This window comes from Octopus sinensis, linkage group LG15 (assembly GCF_006345805.1).
Source record: "Octopus sinensis linkage group LG15, ASM634580v1, whole genome shotgun sequence".
NCBI lineage: Eukaryota > Metazoa > Mollusca > Cephalopoda > Octopoda > Octopodidae > Octopus > Octopus sinensis.
Window position 1 is genome coordinate 22772826 of NC_043011.1, and position 25434 is coordinate 22798259.

General features: G+C 39.3%; 1 protein-coding gene across 4 annotated transcripts in view; it reads right to left on the bottom strand.

The window, feature by feature from the left end:
• Positions 1-832: 832 nt before the first annotated feature.
• LOC115219817 (nicotinamidase) overlaps positions 833-25434 on the bottom strand; it is a 51208-nt gene continuing 26606 nt past the window's right edge. The window contains exon 2 of one of the 4 annotated variants that reach the window (XM_029790096.2): positions 833-1253. The gene's annotated coding sequence lies outside the window, so the exon portion shown is untranslated. Of the gene's footprint in view, positions 1254-10803; positions 10822-17649; positions 17688-25434 lie in introns of those variants that run through there. The other 3 variants (XM_036509541.1, XM_036509540.1, XM_036509539.1) reach the window with 3 other exon arrangements.

Genomic DNA, 25434 nt, shown 5'->3' on the forward strand with positions numbered 1-25434 from the left:
TTTTTCTTTAATTTTTCCTTCATACTTGTACATTACATAATCCTTAAGCTTAATGTCAGTAGCTATTTCATAGTTTATGAAAAAAAATACAAAATTCCTTGTTTAGAACTGTACGCTTCACAGTTCCGGCGACGCGGTGTTTGGCTGTTGTGCGCATGGTCACATGTCCGAGATAGGAAGCTTCACGTGAAGGAGAGAGAGCACTGCGTGAATGACAGTGCCGGGTGTTCAACTGGCTAAACATTTTCTGAAGCAGCAAGGCTCCCCAACTAATTTGATCTACGAGCCGCCACTGATACAAGTAGTTCTCAACCAGGATCCATATAACCCCTGTGGATTCATATAAGATTTTTGGTGGTCCAAGGACTCATGAAAAAAGTGTGCTTTAGATGTATTTATTAGTGTGTATTGCAAGAAAGGGATAGGTTTTTTTTTTCAGCGATGTGTGTGTGTGTGTGTGTGTGTGTGGTGTGTGTGTGTGTGTGGAGAGAGGGAGGGAAGAGAAGAAGAAAGAAGAAGAAGAAGAAGAAGAAGAAGAAGAAGAGATGGACGGATGGATGGATAGACGGACGGACGGACAGATGGATGGGTCAAAACGGAATTGGTACATCGAACAAAAATAGTGTATTTGGTTGGTTCAATCCAGATTATGTCCCTTTACAATTTACGAGTAAAATAAATAAAAAAAAACTAGAGTTATAAAAATAATACCGGCAACAATTTATTTCACTTATTTTCCCCCCTCATTCAGTTATATATGTTAACCAAAAAAAAAAAAATCGGTTGATTTTAATATGAAAATGAAGAAAATTCGATTAAAGCATGTTTTAAAAAAAAATTACAATATTTAAAATTAAAAGTTCGTTCATGTCTGTAAGTTGCAGAATCCAATGCTTATATTAACATTGAATTGTTTTTGACTAGGCACAAGATCTCAGGTTATGGTGCAGGAAAAAAATAAGATGTTTCATATTTTTCTTATTTTTCCAAGATCATTGACGGCGAAAATGAAATGAAAAGGTTTCATTTTATGAATTGAAATCGTGTCACGAACTCTGCTCGCTAGGAGCTATCTTCATTTTTATAATTTGTTCTACAGTAGTCAAAACAATATTATATCAAATATATCTTTTGTTGCGAGTCCATAGATATTGAACTAAAGCAGAGAATGAAAATTAAAAAGTTCATTAGCTTTTCCGCAGTGTTCTTGAGTTATTTCCCTTGGATCATCAAGCTTTCAGCGTTACGTGTTCCTGCGAAGGAAAGAAAAATCATTTAGAGATATATATATATATTTGCTGAAGAATAAAAATTAAAATGCGATTACAACAAATGCCCAAAACAAAACATCAAAAATATAATAAAAAGCTTCAGTTACAGTTTGAGCTACAGAATTATCACAAATTATCAATATAATCCCAGATTGAAAAATGTACTAAATTTACGAGAAATACGAAAGCAATTTTACGAAGATTTTTTTAAAACACGACCGGCGCGGTTAGTAAATAGTAGAGGCATGCCTGCATAGTCTAGCAGTTTGTTTCTCAATCACATGGTAGTAAATTTGATCGAATTGGGTATTTTTGTTTTTGTTTTATTTTTGTGTTGTTTTTTTTTCTTTCTTTCTTTGGGGGAGGATCGGGGTGGCTTTTGAGACCGATACGAGTGGGGAAATGAAGTTACACTTGGACAGATACCTGTCTAGGAAGTGGTGCTTGAAGCATTCGGCGTATATTTGAGCGTGGATGCGAGCCTCGTGACTTAGAAAGAGATAGTCGACAGGGTTGTCACATGCGGTGTGTATATCTCAACATCCTTACTAAGTCTACTACTGGGAAGTTTATCTTTATGCTTCCTGATGATATAACGGTAGACTTAGTGATTAGTAGTTATAAGTTTCGTACAATACGAATAAAGGTGTACGTTTTGGTTGTCTGTGATTTCTAACCATAATTTGGTACGTAAAGGGGGTAATTATCTGACAGAGATACATGGGCAGCTAGTGAAGGGTTACTTTCAGGCTCTGGCATAATTTGGTACGTAAAGAGAGTAATTGTCAGACAGAGATACGTGGGCAGCTAGTGAAGGATTACTTTCAGGTTCTGGTGTTTGGAGATTTGCATGTGCAGAATATTCTCTACGTTCCTTTTTCCAATCCGTAGACATTGTATTGTAGGAGCAGTTTTAAACACTTGAATGTTTCTACCGTCTACACCACGGGTCCTCGACCATTTTTCATCTATGGACCCCCTTTGATTTCTATTTTATTCTGGTGGACCCCCATAGCCTCTCAATGTTTAAAAACTAGTTTTATAGAAAATTCTTTCAAAATTCCTATTTTGTTTTTCACACATTGACTTGTGTAGGTGGAACTATGAAAGAATCTTAACTGTTTCTCACAATACATACCAATACATATGTAGTGGCTTCTTGCAGGCATAGCGTGGATTCGATCCTCGATCGCTAAATTTCACATAGCAGTTCAACAGCACTTCTCTCACGGTAAAACAATAGTTTTTTCTGTGAGTGACAGCAGTTACATTTGCCAGATGTCTTCACTAAGCAGAATAATGTCTTTGTCACTTGACCCTTCAAACTTCTTCTAGGCCACCAAAAGATAGAATAGAGATAACAGGTACCACCAACGTAATCGATTGTCCTCAACAATATGTCTGTCTTTCTAACTAGTTTTGGATAGTTATAAATACTAGAATTTGGCAAGGCAAAATTAGTTAGTGAACGGACCACTAGAGTCATAGTCACAAGCAGGCAGTCACTAAAGACAAACGGCCAACTATGAGACACAACTTCCCTCGACTCTATAACTTTCACTAACTCACTTTCTTTTCTCTGTAACATTACCATATCTCTCTCTATAAACCACTATACACATACCGGCCGAAATTAACTCTTTTGACCTCGCATGCTTTTCCATTTTCTAATTATACATACCAACCCGTCGTGGTTTGGATATAAACAAAGTAACGGTAAATAAATATTTCTTTACAACTTCAATCACTGTTCATCTTTCACATCTTACAACATGCCACGGCAATAAATCATTACCGTCACACATACATCTAAAGTAAAATTGTTTTCAGGGACCCTTAAAATATTATTCTGGATCCCCAATTTACTCTTTTGTTGTATGGACCCCCAAAAATCTTTTCTGGACTTTCAGGGGCCATATGGACCCCGGTAGAGAACCACTGGTCTACACTATGAAAGTACATTACTATAATTAGGAATATTTCCATTAAATACCATCTGAATCGTCAATCTCGACATACTTTAAAGATATTAACTAATGTCTCCATTGACACAGATAACGATGGACGTATCCTTTTCTTGGGCACACAATTTAATATTTAATTTTAATACTTGGCGGTGAGCTGGCAGAATAGTTAACACGCCGTGTAAAATGCTGAGCGGCATTTCGTCCGTCTTTACGTTCTGGTTCAAATGCCGCCAGAGACGACTTTGCCTTTCATCCTTTCGGGGTCGATTAAATAAGTACCAGTTACGTACTGGGGTCGATGTAATCGACTTAATCCGTTCGTCTGTCCTTGTTTGTCCGCTCTGTGTTTAGCCCCTTGTGGGTAGTAAAGAAATAGGTATTTCGTCTGCCGTTACGTTCTGAGTTCAAATTCTGCCGAGGTCGACTTTGCCTTTCATCCTTTCGGGGTCGATAAATTAAGTACCAAATGCGTACTGGGGTCGATCTAATCGACTGGCCTCCTGTCCCAAAATTTCGGGCCTTGTGCCTAGAGTAGAAAAGAATATGACTCTGAAGTTTACGGCGGCGTGCTGGAAAAATCGTTACCGCGCCGTCTTCGTGTTCTGAGTTCAAATTGCGCGGAAGTCGACTTGGCCTTTCATTCATTCGGGATTGATAAGATAAGTACCAGTTAAGGACTGGGGTTGATATAATTGACTCATTCCCTTCTCCAATCTTGCTGAACTTGTGCCAAAATTTGAAACCAATATTAATATGAAGTGTAAGGCGGTGAGCTGGCAGAATTATTACCGCGTCGGGCGAAATGCTTAGCGGCATTTCATTCGTCATTACGTTCGAAATTCAAGTTTCGCCGAGGTCGACTTTGCCTTTCGTCCTTTCGAGATCGATAAAATAAGCAGCAGTTGAGTACTGGGGTTGAAGTAATTAACTTACTTCCTCTCCAAAACTTGCTGGCATTTTGCCAAAATTTGAAATCAATATTTAGATGAAGTCTAGCCTTTCTTGAGCTCATGACCATTACATCATGTCACATCTCGAAGGCTACATCTTTGCAAAACAAGAGCGGAAGACAGCTGCGAAATAACTCTTGAACAAATGGGACAGCGCAAAATACCAACATGCAAATGCTAATGTCGAATACGTCACACTACAATGGAGGACATAACACATGTAGTCAGCAGCTGTCCAAAAATTCATTGTGACACTACTTCCCACTAAGACGTGATACTGTTGCTAAAACAATATACAATGCCGTCCGCAGAAAAGACTGCCCTGGAATAAATACAAACAATACCTCTGCTCCGGAATGCACACATTCATATCAATACAAAGAATATTGGTAGAAAATTCCCAGCAATTTCTACCAACTGTAAGCTTAACAGAACTGATTTAGTTATTTAGGTCAGAATAAAAAAAAGGCCATGTACAGTCATTATCTTCCCTGTTGATGTGAGAATCTCTTCGAAAGCTAGTGTGAAGGAGAATATTTATGAATAACTGTTTCGGAGCCTATAGTACTTCCATCCCGATTTAAAAAATATATTTTGAAATATATATATATATCTATTTCTTTACTACCCACAAGGGGCTAAACACAGAGAGGACAAACAAGGACAGACAAACGGATTAAGCCGATTTTATCGACCCCAGTGCGTAACTGATATTTATTTAATCGACCCCGAAAGGATGAAAGGCAAAGTCGACTTCGGCGGAATTTGAACTCAGAACGTAGCGGCAGACGAAATACCTCTAAGAATTTCGCCCGGCGGGCTAACGATTCTGCCAAGCTCGCCGCCCTATATATTTTGAAATATATATATCTTGAAAATACTGGGTGTCCCAGAATTAACTATCTATTTTAGAGTGATCGAACATTTTTTTTTAAAATCACATTTATTCGTGTTTATCATGTTTAAAATGTGTTTTAAGTGTATAAATACTTAATTTTACTTTTAAAAATGTATAATTTTTATTATTTTTGTTTCCCATAATTTTATGATTTATTTTATTTTCATTTTATTTTCAATTCTGTTGGATCCCGATCAACTGTCCACGACAGCTTTTTTTTTTTATTTGGCTGCAATCATTTTCTCAACCTTCACTTTGGGGTTAGTTACCTTTTTATGGAATTCTTGGGGTTTGTCGCTTTTATAATCTTCAGAGTCTGAACTAGCAGGTGAATGAAGAGGCGGAAACTGGGACAGTTAAAGGTTGTAAGCATTGCCACTGTGGTAAAATTCACGACTGAGTTTGGGTTTCTTGTGAGTTTGACCTCGTCATCATAAGAACTTTAACAATGCGGCCTTCTTTCGATTGTTATCACTACCTCAGAATGGTTGCGAAACATGAACACACACACACACACACACACACACACACACAAACACGTAGAGACACATACATATACACATATAAAGACTGAGAAGTGGCACGCTTTCGCTAACTATTTTAGGTGCCTGTGTAGTTGCGAACAGACGTATACACACACACACACACACACACACACACTCTCTCTCTCTCTCTCTCTCTCTTTCTCAGTCCTCCCCAATCTAGACTCAGTGGGATACTGAGTATGTGACAGCGGAAGGAAGAGACGGCTGCATACACAAAATCAAAACACGCTGCCAGGTCCAAGAATTAAACTCACTGCCTTATCATCGTGACTACAACACCCTAATGACTATGCCATGACGCTCCTTAGTTTAAGTATCAACGCACGAAACTCTCAGACCTTGGATTGTGTCTACAGTGGAGTTCTGCTTTTCAGCACGTTTTTCTTCAAGTCTATGATAGTAAGGCACATAATACCTGGTAAAAGAGCTATAGGGACTAGAAAACCGGCTCTAGCTGGACGAGTGGCTGGATAATCTGTCATCTGTTGGCGGTTCTGGAAGCACGGTCACTGTGAACTCAGCAGAAACATTTCCTGATGAGACACTGCTTGGAGTTTGCTGGGAGTCTGGCTTATTCGTGTGGGGGATGGATGTGTTCTTGTTAATTTCATTTTGATGTTCTGTCTCTGGCTCGGAACTGGACTCACCATTTGTTGAACTTGAACTTTTTGGCTTCCTCACCTTTTCTGTAGTTCTTACGTTGTGCCTTTTCTTGTTCTAATGTTTGTAGGACAACAGTGTGCTTTTTATCTACACGCATTCGTGTAATAGATGTCCTTCGTTTCGGATGAATTCCTTAAGCAACAATATCTTTGTGTACGGGTGTTTTATCCCTAAGCTTGTTTCTTTTTGAGTTCTTCAAGTAAAGAAATAAATTCAGTATCTATTTATTTACTACCCACAAGGGGCTAAATACAGAGGGGACAAACAAGGACATAGGGATTAAGTCGATTACATCGACCCCAGGGCGTAAGTGGTACTTAATTTCTCGACCCCGAAAGGATGAAAGGCAAAATCGACCTCGGCGGAATTTGAACTCGGAACGTATTGACACGAAATACGGCTACGCATTTCGCCCGGCGTGCTAACGTTTCTGCCAGTATCAGCAACATCAAAGGCAGTTTGCCCTGCATTGTATTTTGAGTCCATATCACAGAAATTGCCAACTTAATATTTTGCAAGCTTTTTCCTGGCCCCTGTGAGCTGCTGCATGAAGAGAAGTCCAACCATCTGAGTCTTTGATATTCACATTAGCTTTTGTTTGGATTAATAAATGCATAACTTTGATATAGTCATTTGCGGCTGCTACATGAAGAGCAAACAACACTTGTTTTTGCATGAGGCCGCTCTGTCACACAATTGGAATTTAACCATTGATTAGCATCAGAAAGCATCGTTTCTTCTTCTCGCCGTGCTGCTTTAGCATCCACACCTGGGCGATTCATTTCTTCCAGAAGCAACTTTTCCATTTTGGTTTCCTCACATATATCAAGAGGAAGATCGCCATCATTGTTAACAGCAGCTATATTGGCACTGGTGCTGATAAGATATTGTGATATGTCAGTAAAGGCACAAGAAGCTGTAGCATGGAGAAGTGCCCAACCTTCCTTATCACAGGCATTAACATCAGCACCGTTTTCAACAAGAAACTTCACCATGTCAGTTTTGTCATCAATACATGCCTGGTGTAGAGCAGTAAACCCACCCACATTGGCGCTGTTAATATATGCTCCTCGAACCAACAGTTTTATCATATATATATATATATATATATATATATATATATATATATATAGTTAATCCAAACAAGAAAGCACAAAAAAAACACAACAACGCGAGGACGTGAAACAAATATAGTATTATTGGACGCTCAGGAAAGAAGGAAAGAAGGAGGGTTTAACGTTTCGAGTGGAACTCTTCATCGGAAACATAGAAGGAAAGATCCAGAGAAGGGAAGACAGAGGGAAAAAAATCGACAACGGTACACACGAGGTCACATTTTGAAAGACCGGAATATATATATATGACTAGCAGAAAACACTGCAAAAGTAGAAATAATGCATATATTGCAATTTATTAAATGTCAGAATAAAATATTTTATCATATTGCGTTTCATTTTATTTTATTATTTTTATTTTCATATTTCCCTCTTGTTTTTTTCTTGGAATGCTCCAAATACATACACAATGGGAAGGGAGCATGGGAAGGGAGCCCCTCACTCACCCCACCCACTTTCTAGCACGAGGTTACTTACCTATGTCTTTATTACCTACAAGGGGCTAAACACAGAGAGGACAAACAAGGACAGACAAACGGATTAAGTCGATTACATCGACCCCAGTGCGAAACTGGTACTTTATTTATCGACCCCGAAAGGATGAAAGGCAGAGTCGACCTCGGCGGAATTTGAACTCAGAACGTAACGACAGACGAAATACCGCTAAGCATTTCGCCCGGCGCGCTAACGTTTCTGCCAGTTCGCCGCCTCACACGAGGTTACTTACCGCTTTGCCAATGCCTTCAACCGACCCTCCGTAATTTGGGTCACTTATGCAACTCCGCAGTTAATAAATAATATGCACAAGTGTGTATATGAACGTCTATGTTTGTATGTCAGAGCGCGTACAGTTATGAGAGTGATTGCCAGGTCAGAGATGGGAGAGAAAGACAGGGAGAGACAAAAGGACAAGTTGACAAACAGACATTGAATGAAACAAAGAATAAGAGACACAGACAGACACAGATAACGACAGACAGAGAATTTAGGCCAATAAGCTCCATTTTGTTGTCGAACGGCAAAAGGTCAAAACTACTGGAAGTTGATCACTTATCATATTTTGACCTCAGTGAATATTTACAATGCATGATAAACCCGAGTAGGGAAGGATATGAGGTGAGCGAAGAAGGGTGAAAAGATAAAGGATTAGAAGGGAAGTAAGAGATTGAGGGAAAAAAGATCCTCAAGATTATATGCACTTTTATAATACACATTTCATTCTTTTATCTTTTACTTGTTTCAGTCGCTGAACTGCGGCCATGTTGGAGCACCATCTTCAAGGGTTTCGCCGAACAGTTCGACCTCAGTTCTTTTTTTTTTCTGTTTTTCTTTTTACAAGTATAGGCGCATGAGTGGCTGTGTGGTAAGTAGCTTGCTTACCAACCACATAGTTCCGGGTTCAGTCGCCACTGCATGGCACCTTGGGTAAGTGTCTTCTACTATAGCCTCGGGCCGACAACAGCCTTGTGAGTGGATTTGGTAGACGGAAACTGAAAGAAGCCCGTCGTATATATGTATATATGTGTGCGTGTGTGTATGTATGTATGTATGTATGTATGTATGTATGTATGTATGTATGTATGTATGTATGTATGTATGTGTGTCTGCCTTTGTTCCCCCAACATCACTTGACAACCGATTCCGGTGTGTTTACGTCCCCGTAACCTAGTGGTTCGGCAAAAGAGACCGATAGAATAAGTACTAGGCTTACAAAGAATAAGTCCTGGGGTCGATTTGCTCGACTAAAGGCGGTGCTCCAGCATGGCCACAGTCAAATGAGTGAAACAAGTAAAAGAGTAAAACTTAGTAAAATAGTAAGTCTAGTTCTTATCCAATCATGTTAAGTAGACGTAAACGAACCAACAAACACTGGATACTGAGCGGAGAAACACAGAGACATACACACACAAACATATATTCACATATAATTAGCAAGCTTAAGACTAGAAAGCATATATATAACTGGCTAGCTAGGTGGTTAGATAGAGAGTGGGGGGATGAGGAGAGGGGGGAGAGAGAAAGAGACAGACAGACAGACAGTCAAATATATACAGATAGACAGACTGATAGATAGATAGATAGATAGATAGATAGATAGATAGATAGATAGAAAGAGAGACGGACGGACGGACGGACGGACGGACAGACAGACAGACAGACAGACAGACAGACAGACAGACAGACAGACAGACAGATAGATAGATAGATAGATAGATAGATAGATAGATAGATAGATAGATAGATAGATAGATAGATAGATAGATAGATAGATAGATACGACAGGCATCCACACAGTTTCCATCCCCATTTTCACTTACAAAGCACTGTGCCGGTTTGAGGCTATAGTGGGTGACACTTGCCCAAAGTGCCGCGTGGTGGGACGAAACCCCTTAGTTGCAAATTCCTCGGCGGAATTTGAACTCATAAAGTAAAGACCCGGAAGAAATGTCGCTTAGTATTTTTTTCCGGCGAGCAAACGATTCTTATTTCTTTATTGCCCACAAGGGGCTAAACACAGAAGAGACAAACAAGGACAGACACACGGATTAAGTCGATTACATCGACCCTAGTACGTAACTGGTGCTTAATTTATCGACTCCGAAAGTATGAAAGGCAAAGTCGACCTCAGCGGAATTTGAACTCAGAACGTAGCGGCAGACGAAATACCTATTTCTTTACTATCCACAAGGGGCTAAACACAGAGAGGACAAACAAGGACAGACAAACGGATTAAGTCGATTTTACCGACTCCAGTGAATAACTGGTACTTATTTAACCGACCCCGAAAGGATGAAAGGCAAAGTCGACCTCAGCGGAATTTGAACTCAGAACGTAGCGGCAGACGAAATACCTATTTCTTTACTATCCACAAGGGGCTAAACACAGAGAGGACAAACAAGGACAGACAAACGGATTAAGTCGATTTTACCGACTCCAGTGAATAACTGGTACTTATTTAACCGACCCCGAAAGTATGAAAGGCAAAGTCGACCTCAGCGGAATTTGAACTCAGAACGTAGCGGCAGACGAAATACCTATTTCTTTACTATCCACAAGGGGCTAAACACAGAGAGGACAAACAAGGACAGACAAACGGATTAAGTCGATTTTACCGACTCCAGTGAATAACTGGTACTTATTTAACCGAACCCGAAAGGATGAAAGGCAAAGTCGACCTCAGCGGAATTTGAACTCAGAACGTAGCGGCAGACGAAATACCGCAAAGCATTTCGCCCGGTGTGCTAACGATTCTGCCAGCTCGCCGCCTTTAATAAATATCTATATATTAATACAACAGCACATTTTCTGGAGAAGACGCCTGGCACAGTGGTTAAGGTATTCATTTCACGATCGTACGGCCGTCAGTTCGATTCCTGGCAGCCCATAGTTTCAGGCAGAAGTTTTCAGCTTTCTAAAAAACAAAAACTGCTTTCATTTATATCGAAGGTTTGAATAGACGTCCGACCTATTTTCTTTTCTCCTCCCACTCACATACGAAGGCTAATGACCCAAACGGACATTAGATCATTAAACTCTACACTCCTTCTCAAGAATTCTTCCATGACTGTTCATTCGAGCTAATTTCCTCAGATTCCGGATTTTGCCCAAATACCGGACATTGAATGAACGCAACAATAGGATATATGTTATCATTCTTGCTATCGAGCCTGTGTAACCAGTCTCGGGAGAAAGTGTTTTCTCGTTTTACTTTTGTTTGTTTATTTCAATTTTTTATGAATGTCTATTATTTCTGTAACCCCACCTGCCTACCTACCTAAGCTATCTATCTATATATTTTCAAATTTTGGCGTAAAAGCCAGGAATATTAGGAGGGGGTGATTAATTAATTACACCAATCCCAGTACTTGACGAGCACTAGATGTCCGTCCTATTTTCTTTTCTCCTCTCTCTCTCTCACATACGAAGGCTAATGACCCAAACGGACATTAGATCATTAAACTCTACACTCCTCAAGAATTCTTCCGTGACTGTTCATTCGAACTAATTTCCTCAGATTCCGGATTTTGCCCAAATAAACTAACTACCGGACATTGAATGAATAAAAGAATGACGGGCATCAATTACGTCGATTCCAGTACTTTTATCAACTACGAAAGGATAAAAGACAAAGTTGACCCCGGCGTTATTTGAACTCAGAACGTAAGTAGCCAAAAGAAATGTTTCTAAGCTCTTTGTTCAACAGTCTAACGATTCTGCCAGCTCGTCGCCTTAGGAATAATCCTTTCTACTACCGGGCACAAGGCCAGGAAATTTATGGGACGGGGCTAGTCAATTATGTCGCCCCTAGTGCTCAACTGATCCTTATATCATGAATCCCGAAAGTATATAAGGCGAAGTCGACCTCGGTGAAATTTGAACTCCAAACGTAAAGAGTCGGAAAATGCCATTAAGCATTTTGTCCGGCGCGCTGACGATTCTGTCAGCTCGCCAAATAAAACTTTTCAGCTGTCCTTCTTGTTGTGATAAATGAATGAGAAATAGATAAATTCAAGTTCTCTCTAAATTATTTATTTCTTTATTGCCCACAGGGGGTTAAACATAGAGGGGACAAACAAGGACAAAGGGATTAAGTCGATTACATCGACCCCAATACGTAACTGGTACTTATTTAATCGACACCGAAAGGATGAAAGGCAAAGTCGACCTCGGCGGAATTTGAACTCAGAGCGTAACGGCAGACGAAACACCGCTAAGCATTTCGCCCGATGTGCTAACAATTCTTATTTCTTTACTACCCACAAGGAGCTACACACAGAGGGGACAAACAAGGACAGACAAACAGATTAAATCGATCCCAGTGCGTAACTGGTACTTATTTAATCGACCCCGAAAGGATGAAGGGCAAAGTCGACCTCGACGGAATTTGAACTCAGAACGTATCGACAGACGAAATATCGCTGAGCATTTCGCCCGGTGCGCTAACGATTCTGCCAGCTCGCCGCCCTAGTTCTCTCTAAATTAATGATGTTAACAACATAGATTCTCGTTGGTAAAAATAAATTTTTTTTAAAAGAATAGAAAAAATTTGAAGGATTTATTTTGGTCCAACGGTAGAACGTTTGTCATATCTACAGGAGACGTGGGTTTGTGTTCGACGGGCAATCTTCCACCTTTTCTATCCAAAAGGGATTTTCAACCCAGTTTTTACATAACTAAAAGTGTAAAGCTGGCAGAATCTTTACCTCGCCAGGCAAAATGCTTAGCGGCATTTCGTCCGTCTTTACGTTCGGAGTTCAAATTCCGCCGAGGTTAACTTTGCCTTTCATCCTTACGGGGTCGATAAATTAAGTACCAATTGCGTACTGGCTCGATCTAATCGACTGCCCCCCACCCAACAAAAAAAGAAAAGAACAAAAAAAAAACTTCGGGACTTGTGCTTAGAGTAGAAAAGAATAAAATAAGCACCAATTGAGCACGGGGGTCGATATAATTGACTCACTCCCCGCCTCCTAAATAGCTGGCCTTTTGCCAAAAGTTAAAATCAGTATTCATAGTTATATGTGATTTGACATTCACTGTCCCCAAAACAAAACCAGTCTGTGTTAGCTTGATGTTGACCTTTTGTTTGTTCCATTAAGACATGCTGAATGAACAATTTAAAAAACATAAATTCATTCCCTCATAAACCAAACTGCAAGATAGCATTTAACAAAAGGCGGCGGCTAGCTGGCAGAAACGTTAGCATGCCGGGCGAAATGCTTAGTGGTCTTTCGTCCGCCGCTACGTTCTGAGTTCAAATTCTGCCGAGGTCGACTTTGCCTTTCATCCTTTCGGGGTCGATTAAATAAGTACCAGTTACGCACTGGGGTCGATGTAATCGACTTAATCCGTTTGTCTGTCTTTGTTTGTCCTCTCTGTGTTTAGCCCCTTGTGGGTATTAAAGAAATAGGTATTTCGTCTGCCATTACGTTCTGAGTTCAAATTCCTCCGAAGTCGACTTTACCTTTCATCCTTTCTGGGATCGATAAATTAAGTACCAGTTACGCACTCGGGTCGATGTAATCGACTTAATCCCTTTGTCTGTCCTTGTTTGTCCCCTCTATGTTTATCCCCTTGTGGGCAACAAAGAAATAAGATAGCATTTAACAAGGGTTTTATTTACATTTTTCTACTGGTCGATAAACCAATATAGATGTCATAAGCGCCATAGTGCATACAATACGATGCTTTGATTTCGACATCAAGAAAATAATAGGAAAGATGGTTATAAGTCTATTACAAACCTAAAGGTGTGAATGTCACCGAACCGAGATGAAGATGAGCACTATGTTCTGCGAGTTTGTTAGCGAGTTATACACGCTTATAACACACATATACGAAGGGGTTGCTGAAAAGTTCCTGGCTTTAAGGGTGTCGCGAAAGGCCTGGCTGAACGCCAAACTTTCCGAATGCTTTTTCAGGACTTAGAAAAACTGAAGGACTGGTGCAATAAGTGTGTGACACTGAAAGGGGAATATGTTGAATGAAATCATAATTAACAGATTGTCCTGTATCTTCTTTTACCCAAAGTATATACATACACTTGTGTGGGTGTGTGGGTGTGCGTGCGCGCACTTATTTGTTTCTTTCGGACAACACTGGGTGCCAAAGATGGTGGTATGTATGTATGTTGCGTGTGTGTGTATATATGTGTATATGCATTGACACTTATCAAACTGCAGAGAAACTCTAAGCCCTTGAGTCACTTTGTAACTTCTGCATATAAAAAAAAAATGTGTGTGTGTGCCCGCGCGCGTGTATGTGTGCGTGTGTGTGCATCGTGCGTGCCTGTGCGTGCGTGACGGTAGATAGATAGACAGACAGATAGATAGATAGATAGATAGATAGATAGATAGATAGATAGATAGAGAGAGAGAGAGAGAGAGAGAGAGAGACAGACAGACAGACAGACAGACAGACAGACAGATAGATAGATAGATAGATAGATAGATAGATAGATAGATAGATAGATTGATTGATTGATAGATAAGTTTCTTTATTGGCCACACAGGGCTGCACACAGATGGGACAAATTACAAGGTAGAGCTTTTCTTTTGTGGGATGAAGAAAAACAAAAAAAAACAAAAAACAAAAGAAACAAAAAAAAAGTGGCGTAGGTTTTCGATTAAAAGGGATCGGAGAAGGGGAAAAAGAAAAAAAGAAAAAAAGGAAAGAAAAAAAAGGAAAAAAAGGAAAAGAAAAATAAAAAAGGAAGAAAAAAGAGGAAAATGGGGGAGAAGAAAAAAAACGTTCAATAGGGATCGTGTATCACAGTGTCATGATGTACGGTGTAAAGGGGAAAGCAGATAACGTTTATCCGTGGGAAGAAAAGCCTACGAAAAAGACCACGGTAACCTCGGTCAATATTGTTATATGTTACCACATTTGTTTGCAAGTGGGTAACCCTCTGTTTTCAATTTCTGGGTTCATAGGACTATGCTCAAGGTGGCTTCGTCATTCATACGTGCCATCCTTGCTACATTCAACCATCTTTTTTAAAACATTCGCTAGACAAAACTTGCCTCTCTACTCTCACTTTCCTTTTCAAGTGGTACTTGAAGAAGTTGATGAGACATTGACCAGAGAGGAAAGTGTTTGTCTCCAATCCTTTCAGACGCGTCCACCAGATACATTCCTTCGCCATAGCCACAAGGATGATGAAAATAGCTCTTCCTTCCCGTTTGAAGGAAGGAGGCGTGACAATATTGACGATAGACTCAGCTGATAAACCGACTCGTCCCACACGTGACAGCAGTTGTTAGACATAAGCCCACAGGTCGGAAATTGTTGGACACTGCACGAGTGCGTGAGAACGGGTTTCGTCGCTCTGACCGCATCTCGGGCAGGTCGGCCCCGTGCTTCTCGAGCCGTGTCTGTAGAGCTTATCCCGAACGGGTAGCGCTTCTCGGTAGCACTGCCAGGCCAGGGATCTCTGGAAGTTGTCCATGGGCCCTGGCCGGAAAGTCGTCCCGAACAGGCGGGTCAGGTATTCCTCGTCGACGTCCAGGTTCGCCCCGAGCTCGTCGTCGTACCTCCCCTCCACTAATCCCCTATATAGATAGATAGATAGATAGATAGATAGATAGATAGATAGATAGATAGATAGATAGATAGATAGATAGATAGATAGATAGATAGATAGATCAGCAGCATCCTTCTATCTTACTCTACTATCAGTATTGGTACTCTTAGCATTTTATATAGGTATGTATGTCTGAATGCTGTGTAATTGTACAGTGTGGGGGGAAATCGTATACATCGGAATTTTGTCAGTGAACAGGTCGCGGTCTCAAAGCGACGAAAATATTTTGACAAATTAACGGATCTAACGGATTTTGTGTGTTTCTTAAATGGCTTATAAACACCTTCCACACTGCAATTGTTTTCGTTCCAGCACACGATCTCAGATCAGGTCACTTGCTATGCAAGTACATCTCCGTAATACTAAAAAGGTTTTAACATTATTAGTGGAAATGGATGGGTGTGTTTTCCTACGTAACTTATGAAGCTCACTGTGTTGTTTTTCTGCACAAATTATAAAGCTGGGTGTGTTTCACTCTGCGATTACTGAGTCGTGTTTGTTTGCTGGCGAAGTTGTAGAACAGGAGTTGGCGGTGATTAACCGGTAAACTCTGCCCAAATCCTTTTCCTCTTTGATTAGAGACGCTCCTTTATATAGTCTCGATAAAAGCCTCTATTTAGTCGAGACTATCGTTCGTAAGCATATCTTTGGAGGAAGTAGGGTCAATAAATGATTAGCCTGAAATATAACGATGTAAGTAAGCGGTGAAATTCTTACGGTCTCTCGATTTCCTGTAATTCAGACCACTTCTTGGTCCCAGCAGACAAAAAGGAAAAGGCGTTGCCCTGGAAGACGGCGAGAGAGATGCGCTGGAACAACCACTCTGACACATGGGCCTCACGTTTGCGGATAGCCATCTTCACCCCGATAGCGGTGAGCAGAGATATGGTCTGGGAGCCGAGAACACCGGAGTATCCACTGCCACAGGCTCGACTATAAATCTGTCAGAGAGCGACCGATATTTTGACAGTTTGCTCTTCGCAACCTGTTCATCCACCCTGCGGAGTGGATGAACAGCGGAGCCTGGGCTGGCAACTGAGTACACCAAAAGGCCTACTGCTACAGAACGAAGCTGGTTCATCTGGGACACTTGACAGTAAGAGGTCCAGTTTTATTTTGAAAACACCTACATCCACCCCATGCAGGTCTCTCAGGTCCTTGGGGGGATATTGAAGAGCTGTGGACCTCTGAAGCCCAGGCTCTTGCAGTATCTTGTCCAACATCTTGATGGCAAATTTGGAGTCCTTGGCACTATGCAGTGGCACCCAGTTCTAGTATTTGTGTAACTCTCGATGCCAAAGTTTGGTACAAGTCCTTCCAGGATCTTCCAGATGTATATTATGGCATATCTTTCTCGCCTACGCTTTAAGGGATAGAGTCTTAATCTCATGAGTCTTTCCCAATAGCGTTTATGCCGCATAGAAGCTATATATATATATATATATATATATATATATATATATATATATATACATACACATACATATATATTTATTTATTAGAAATATATATATATATATACATCTAATATAGGATACCATTTTTCGAAAAAAAATTCTATCAATGGCCAGCATAATAAAAAATACCTTTAAAGGTTAAATTTATAAACAATTTATAAGTAAGAGCAAAAGAAAAAATTTCTAATGCCAAAATATGCCGAAAATAGACATAACGTCAATAACCATGTAATTTATCACTACAAGCATGCGTTTCGAAGAAAGCCGACAGAAATTTCTAAAAAAATCCTGTTATTACCATATCGGACCCGATTTCAGAGTTAGTTCATAAGAACTTAAGGGTATAAGTATTTCACTTATTTCTTTGCCGCATTTATCACTGAAGGTTCTTATGAACTAACTCTGAAATCGGGTCCGATATGGTAATAACGGGATTTTTAAAGAAATTTCTGTCGGTTTTCTTCGAAACGCGTGCTTGTAGTGATAAATTACATGGTTATTGACGTTGTGTCTATTTTCGGCATATTTTGGCATTAGAAATTTTTTCTTTTGCCCTTACTTATAAATATATATATATATATATATATATATATATATATATATATATATATATATATCTTGAGCATTAGTATTGGCACATTTCCAGATAAACATGCAAATCTTGTAAACAAATATCTCGATTTCCTTTCTTTCAACCTGGTTTTTATCCAGGTGGTTAACTTTCATTTCATTGGCATCCAGTTATGAAATAGAAAAGATAGTTTTTTAAATGCTATAGTCCTCGTCTTTTTCTTAATATATTCGGTTATACATCTCCAGAATACATTGTAAACAATATTTCTAATACTGTTCTATATTTAAGAGATGAGGAATTATGTACATTATTGACATTATTTACATTTGACGTATATTTGCCTTGATCTTGTTTGTTGTTAACACGAGGTTTCGGTTGAGGACAAATATCCGTCAAATGTTGGTTCTACGTCAGCGTGTGTATATAAGAATTTTTTGCGTAATAAGATAAAAAAAACCAAGGCTGTATAGATATTAGAGACGATGAAAGGATATTATTAATTAATATCCTAGAAACAGCTGTAAGACCTATCTATAAATGCTCTAATATCTATACAGCCTTGGTTTTTTATCTTATTACGCAAAAAATTCTTATGGGAAAGTGAGTGCGTGTGTGTGAACTCGTGCATATGCATGTATTACATCACGAGACTATCAACAGCGATGAGATAAGCCAATATCCTCAATAAAATTGTTACGAAGTAGCACAGGATTGAAGATACTGAAGAGAAAGTATATTACATTCAATTAGAGGTCATTGAATTAATAAAAAGAAACGGAAACAATCAGACTCCACACACGATCAATAGCTAACTTCAACCCCCACCCAATAGACCGAACATAATTTGTTATATGATTATAATAATTTCTACCATACACACAAGAACACTAGTTATTTTGCGGTGTGGTGGTGGTGGTAAGTTTAAGTTGACCTCTAGTACTTGACTTTCACTTATATTATCTAAATACTTCAAAACGTTTTGTTGCTACTCCTGCTGCTGTTGTTGTTGCTGCTGCTGTTGTTGTTGTTGTTGTTGCCAAAGCGGCGAACTGGTAGAATAATTAGCGAGCCAGACAAAATGTTTAGCAGCATTTCGTCCCGCTTCACGTTTTGAGTTCAAATCTCGCCAAGGTCGACTTTGTTATTCATCCTTTCGGGGTCGATAAATTAAGCACCTATTTCTATATTACCCACAGGGGGGCTAAACACAGAGGGGACAAACAAGGACAGACATAGGTATTAAGTCGATTACATCGACCCCAGTGCGTAACTGGTACTTAATTTATCGACCCCGAAAGGATGAAAGGCAAAGTCGACCTCGGCGGAATTTGAACTCACAACGTAACTGCAGACGAAATACCTCTAAGCATTTCGCCCGGCGTGCTAACGTTTCTGCCAACTTGCCGCCTTATAAATTAAGTACCAGTTGAGCACTGGGGTCGATGTAATCGACTAGTCCCCACCTCCAATCGTTGTGCTAGTCTTCTCCTCCGAACTTTGAAGCCATAATTATTATTATTAAGATGACGAGCTGGCAGAACCGTAAACACCTGTCTTAGTAACATTCTGAGTTCAAATTCCGCGGTCGTTGACTTTGCGTTTCATCCTTCAGGAATGATAAAATTAGTTACTGTTTAGCACTGGGGTTGGCCTTGAGCCAAAATTTGGCGCAATTATCATCATCATCATTATTATGCAGTTGATCTATCAAAATCTGGAACCAAAGCATTGATCATGCGTAAACACGAACACGCAAAAACACATGAATGTAGAGATATATATAAGCGGATGTGAAAAAAGAAAAACCCTGGCGTCAATTCCCGTTTGGATTGCATATATATAATATATGACATTCATATACATAGAGGTACTGTTGTGGAGTGGATATGGCATTAAGCTATCAGGTCACTTGACGTAGATTCAAATCTGCAGCAATTGATTCATTGTGTTCCTGAGAGGATACGACTTATGTATATTTACTCTTTTACTTGTTTCAGTCATTTGACTGCGGCCATGCTGGAGCACCGCCTTTAGTCGAGCAACTCGACCCCGGGACTTATTCTTTTGTAAGCCCAGTACTTATTCTATCGGTCTCTTTTTGCTGAACCGCTAAGTAACGGGGACGTAAACACACCAGCATTGGTTGTCAAGCAATGCTAGGGGAACAAACACAGACACACAAACACACACACATATATATATATACGACAGGCTTCTTTCAGTTTCCGTCTACCAAATCCACTCACAAGGCTTTGGTCGGCCCGGGGCTATAGCAGAAGACACTTGCCCAAGATGCCACGCAGTGGGACTGAACCCGGAACCATGTGGTTGGTTAGCAAGCTACTTACCACACAGCCACTCCTGCGCCTTTGTTCACTTTAAAAAAAAGAGATATCTTTAAACATAGATAAGTGTATAATAAATGACAAGCGTCTAAGGAGTGGGACAACGGCAACTTTAAAAAAAGAAAAAAATCTTCTCAAGTAAATTTCCAGAAAAAAACCCACATTACGCACTGTCCATGTCACAATGAGATGGACAATGAGACTACTTAAAAGTACACTGTCCTTTATAGAAATATAATGAACGACTGTAAAACAAAAACATCTGCAATAGATTTGAACTCACGAGGCATAGACCAGTAGGCTATCACTTAGTCCAATTGACCACTTCGTCTCTAAAGCCAGCTAACTGTAGGGGGATATGAGCTAGATTTTGAGAAAGAGATTATAAAGTTAGAACCCATAGATGTATATGTTTGACATAGAAAAACCAACCAGAGTGTCTTCGAAATAGGTATTTAAAGAATAAGTAGATTTTCTAAGTATGAAAAACGCTGTCAAAGTATGAAGAAAGACGTCAAAGTACGAAAGAGGTCTTCAAAGTCGAGGTGGGTGGGGGGTTCAAAGTATCAAGAAGGTATTCAAGTTATAAGAAAGGCCCTTGAAAGCTTCAAATGAACTCTGAACGAGCAGACCTATTCTCTAAATCGTTCTAGACGTGACCATCCTATCTTTTTTCTTACATAGTTTTTTTTTTTATCAGATAATATCCAATATGTTCTTCTTATTTTTAAAAGGTTAGAGTTTAATATGGAGGATACGTGACTGCTATTCCTAGAAGTCACGTCTCTTTCGTTTTAGTGGTGTGCGGTAAAGATTGCAGTAAAATTTGGAATCAGTACATTAAAGTATTTCTTTTCGTCTCTGTAGGCATCGTATCCTTAAATTCAAACCACACTGAAGAACGTTATTCTTTTTATCACTCTAGTGAAGGATAAAACGAGTGTTAATATCCTACCATTATGTGATAAAAAAAAAGTATTGCTCTTGTATGTAGCTTGGAAATCATTGTTTGTTCTGGGAGTTACAAAATGAAATAAAGAACTTGTAGAATAAAGCATAACGAAAAGCTGATGCAGACGACAGTCTGTTTGATGCAGACGACAGTTACGGGATTCAGAGAGGAGAGAACGAGTGCACAACAGTAGTTACGGCACAGCTTCATACATGAAAGGGAGATGTTCAGAAAAGATGCAAATTAGTTTTCACACGTTTAAAACTAATTAGAAATAATTGTGCTGTGATGCGATGGGAAACACAGTATTAATCAATGACTATATGGTTTTTATGGTCTCGGTAGGAAAGAAAGACAACTTTAAACATCTATTGGTATTATTCTGTCTTCATCAGCCGTAAACATATTACGGTTATAATAGCCGTTGACTAATATCTTTAATCGATAAGCAATAACTTTAATCAGGATCTTGTCATAGCTATTTTTATGTTGTGAAGCTATCGTAAGCAAGATAATGAATGATTAAAACGATATGGAATTTTTTGCTTTTGATTAATAATTTACAAAAATGTTATCAACATTATTGTAAACTACCCCCTTGAAAACGTGTCTCAGCAAAATTTCATTAAACGATATGAATTAATAAGAACGTTACATACAGTCTCCCTCTCTATCTCTATTTCTCACACACACACACACACACACACACACACACACACAAGCAATACATACACCCAAGCACATACACACATACATACAAGTACACATTCATGGTGACCTAACTGAATTGTGTCACATTGCTTTATTAAATCGGTGGTTCTCGAGTTTTTGTAGCTCAGCAGCCAACTTTCACCGAATAGCGTTTTGCAAATGTTCCCTTTGCATGTTTCATGAAAAAAAAATGAACAAACAAACAAACAAGTAAATAAATAAGCTAATTTCATGTAGTGACTTATCACATTCTTGTTAAATTTTTAAGGAAATTACTAGAAATTTTTTTTAAAAAAAGGTAAGGCGTGGCTGTGTGGTAACAAGTTTGCCAGCCACATGAATCTGAGTTCAGTCCCATTGCATGACACATTGGGCAATTGTCTTCTACTACAGCTTCGGGTTGACCACAACCTCGTGGGTAGATTTGGTAAATGGAAACTGAAGAAGTCTGTCGAATGTGTGTGTGTGCGTGTGTGTGTGTCTGTGTGTGTGTGACCACCGCTTCACAACCGGTCTTGGTGTATTTACGTCTCCGTTAGCTGGCGGTTCAGCAAAAGAAAATGATAGAATAACTACTAGGCCTTACAAACAAAAAGTGATAATATGTACTTGGGTCGATTCGTTCGACTAAAATTCAAGGCGGTGCTCCAACATGGCCGCAGTCTAATGAATGAAGCAAGTAAAACATAAAAGATAAAAGGATTTCTATAAAGAAACATTGAACCTTGGTGCAGCATCAGCCATGTTTTCTGCTCACTGACAATACAATATTCGACTCATGATTCTCATTCCAACAGTTCTTTTTGGAAAATGTGCTTAAAATATAGGTACTGTATCTAGATTAAGTATTCGGTTTCTTAGAAAAAATCGTGGCCCCTCTAAAATACCCAGCGTCTTTTTGGTGTCTGCTGTCGCCTTCTGAACTCCCACAAAGTGGAGCGCAAGTTAAAAAACTAAAACAAAAGCCCACTGTACTTAATGTAACACGTCTAAGGGAGATAATTCTTTTCCCCCCAATATTTAAGGGATTTTTTTTATTACCTAAATAATTTAAACGATTTGTAAAATTCGAAAAATAGTTTTAATATTGCTTTGTAGCTGTTTCCATAACTTCATTATTTTCCCGCGATAGTTGAAAGAGAAAATTCTATAAAACTATAGAAAGCAACATGAAGCACCATGGGGGAAAAATACTGCATTTTATCCGGTATACGCATAAGGGTAAAGACATCCTTCGGTCATGAATAACCATGGGATTGCACCTAGAAAGTTACCCTTTGAAGAACAAGTCCCAGCAAGGTTGTTTATGGAAGACCAGCAGTCGCCCATGCATACCAGCATCCGCTTTCCAAGCCACTGATGTTGTCCAAAGGAGAAGCAAAGGCCGATACAGTTTGGCACCAGTGACGTCGCAACTCATTTCTACAATGAGTGAAATGGAGCAACGTGAAATAAGTGTTTCAGTCAAGAACATAACACACAGTCCGGTCCGGGAATCGAACTCACTACCTCATGATTGTGAGTCCGACGCTCTAACCAGTGAGCCATGCACCTTCACTGGTATACACATCAAGACAGTATTTAATTAAAATGACCAGTTACACAGCATACTTATCTTTATATATAAAAGTGAAGTTGTGTGTCTGTCTCCTACGATTTGGATTCCTAACTACTCCCACATTTTGCGGTGCAGTGTAACCAAAAGCGGATATCTTATAGTCGTGATTCATATCGAGCCCTTCTGGGTATTAGCGCGCGTCTACGATGAGTCTACGATTTAAAAAATAATTTACCATCATTTTCTCCATTTGATGCATTTTTTCGCTATTATATAAGGGAAGTAACTCTCTAAAAATGTCTACGATGAGTCGACGATTTAAAAAAAAATTTACCATCATTTTTTTTTCCATTTTTAATGCATTTTTTTGCTATTTTTTGGCTATAACTCTCTAAAAATGCTTATATAGTTATTTTCCTTACAAACCGGAGCAACGCCGGGTGATACTGCTAGTTATATATAAACACTGCCGATAGGTCAGTTGCAGTAGCATTAGCCCTGAGATAGCATCTATTATGACCTTGCTGTGTCAGAAACACAATACATATCGGAGAGATTAAAATTTGTCCCAACAGCAACCAGCGACAGCGCCAGATGGATTTCGAACTTTTAGAGCCTTTACAGCAAAAAGTATTAGTTAAGAAGGGTGCCAAAGTCATTGTTTCTAAACCCTGGTAAACTTTGATCGAATAGAACTCTGATCGAAGCATCCTAAGCCTAAGCATCCTGTCTCTTTCAGGTTACACACAACTGCTCTGACTGATGTATCCTTCCTTTTTAAAATGGTACGGTGTGAGTTGAGGGAGATTGACCACGGTATCCAGCATTCTTTTACTTGTTTCGGTCATTTGACTACCGCCATGCTGGAGCACCTTGAAAGGGGTTTAGTCGAGCAAATCGATCCCAGAACTTATTTTTTTTAAAGCCTAGTACTTATTCTATCGAACCGCTAAGTTACGGAGACATAAACACACGAAAACCGGTTGTCAAGCGGTGATGGAGTGAGGACAAACACAGACACACGCACACAGATATGTACATACATGTATGTATATATATATATATATATATATATATATATATATATATATATATATATATATATATATATATATATATATATATATATATATACGAGGGGCGTTCAATAAGTAATGCCCCTGACCCACTTCCTATAGCACTTCCTATAGTATAGAGATATAAATGATTGCACATGCAAAATTTCAGCTAGATCAAACAACTGCAAATGGGTCAGAGGCATTACTTATTGAACGTCCCTCGTATATATATATATATATATATATATATATATATATATATATATATATATATAAGCAAAGCATTCAATTGAAATCAGAGAATTGAAATCAGATGTTAGTACTGTTCATATCATCTGTGGATAAATTTTAAAATTGATGATATCACCAGCAGCGACATGGATGGATCTCAGGTGCAATAGCATTAAATAGCTATGAATTATAAATTTGCACTAAGCGTAATAATGCTTAACAAGAATCCACCTGCTAGAAATAAGACCTAAAGTCTTAAATTTATCCACCGTACTGCACCAAGATAACAGAGAAAAACAGTATGCGAGGAAAACAGAAAGGATTAAAACATTTAACAGCTCAAATATAAATATTATGCAATTAAGGCTATCCACATACTAGGTTTCGGCTTCTGAGTATTTAAACCCTGAGCCTCGTCAGTGTGGCCTACCGGGTCATAATCTATAACTGTTACGTTAAACTCTGACTGTGCAACTGGTTTTGTTTTGCGCCAAAATATATACACCGAACTTCCTTCAGTTTGCATCATCTAACAAATTCACTCGCAAGGCTCTGGTCGGCCGGGGGCTATAGTAGAAGACACTTGCCCAAGGTGCCACGCAGTGGGATTGAACCGGGAACCATGTGGTAAGGAGGCAAACTTCTTACCACACAGCCATGCCTGCTGTCGAATTATTTTACAGATTCCTAGATATGCAACTTAAATTACTGCTTTGCTCTCAACACTTAAACAATTTTATTCGTGTGGCTTCTTAAAGACTTCTTCAGCAATAGGTTTCAGTTTACCAGGCGATAGGAATTTCGCAAGCTAGAGTTCATCGCCATTGATGTCCCACATTAACACGCACGGAGACTGCAACCAATCTTTCTTTTATCCTTTGTTTGTTTCAGTCATTGGAATGTAGCCATGCTAGGACACCTCCTTGAAGGGTTTAGTCGACTCGACCTCAGTACTTATTTTCCTTCTTAACCAGAGTCATTGCATGCATCATAATCGGTTCATTATTTTCCCAAAGTTTCGCTTAGCTGATATTAACGAGCAAATGGCTGAGCACT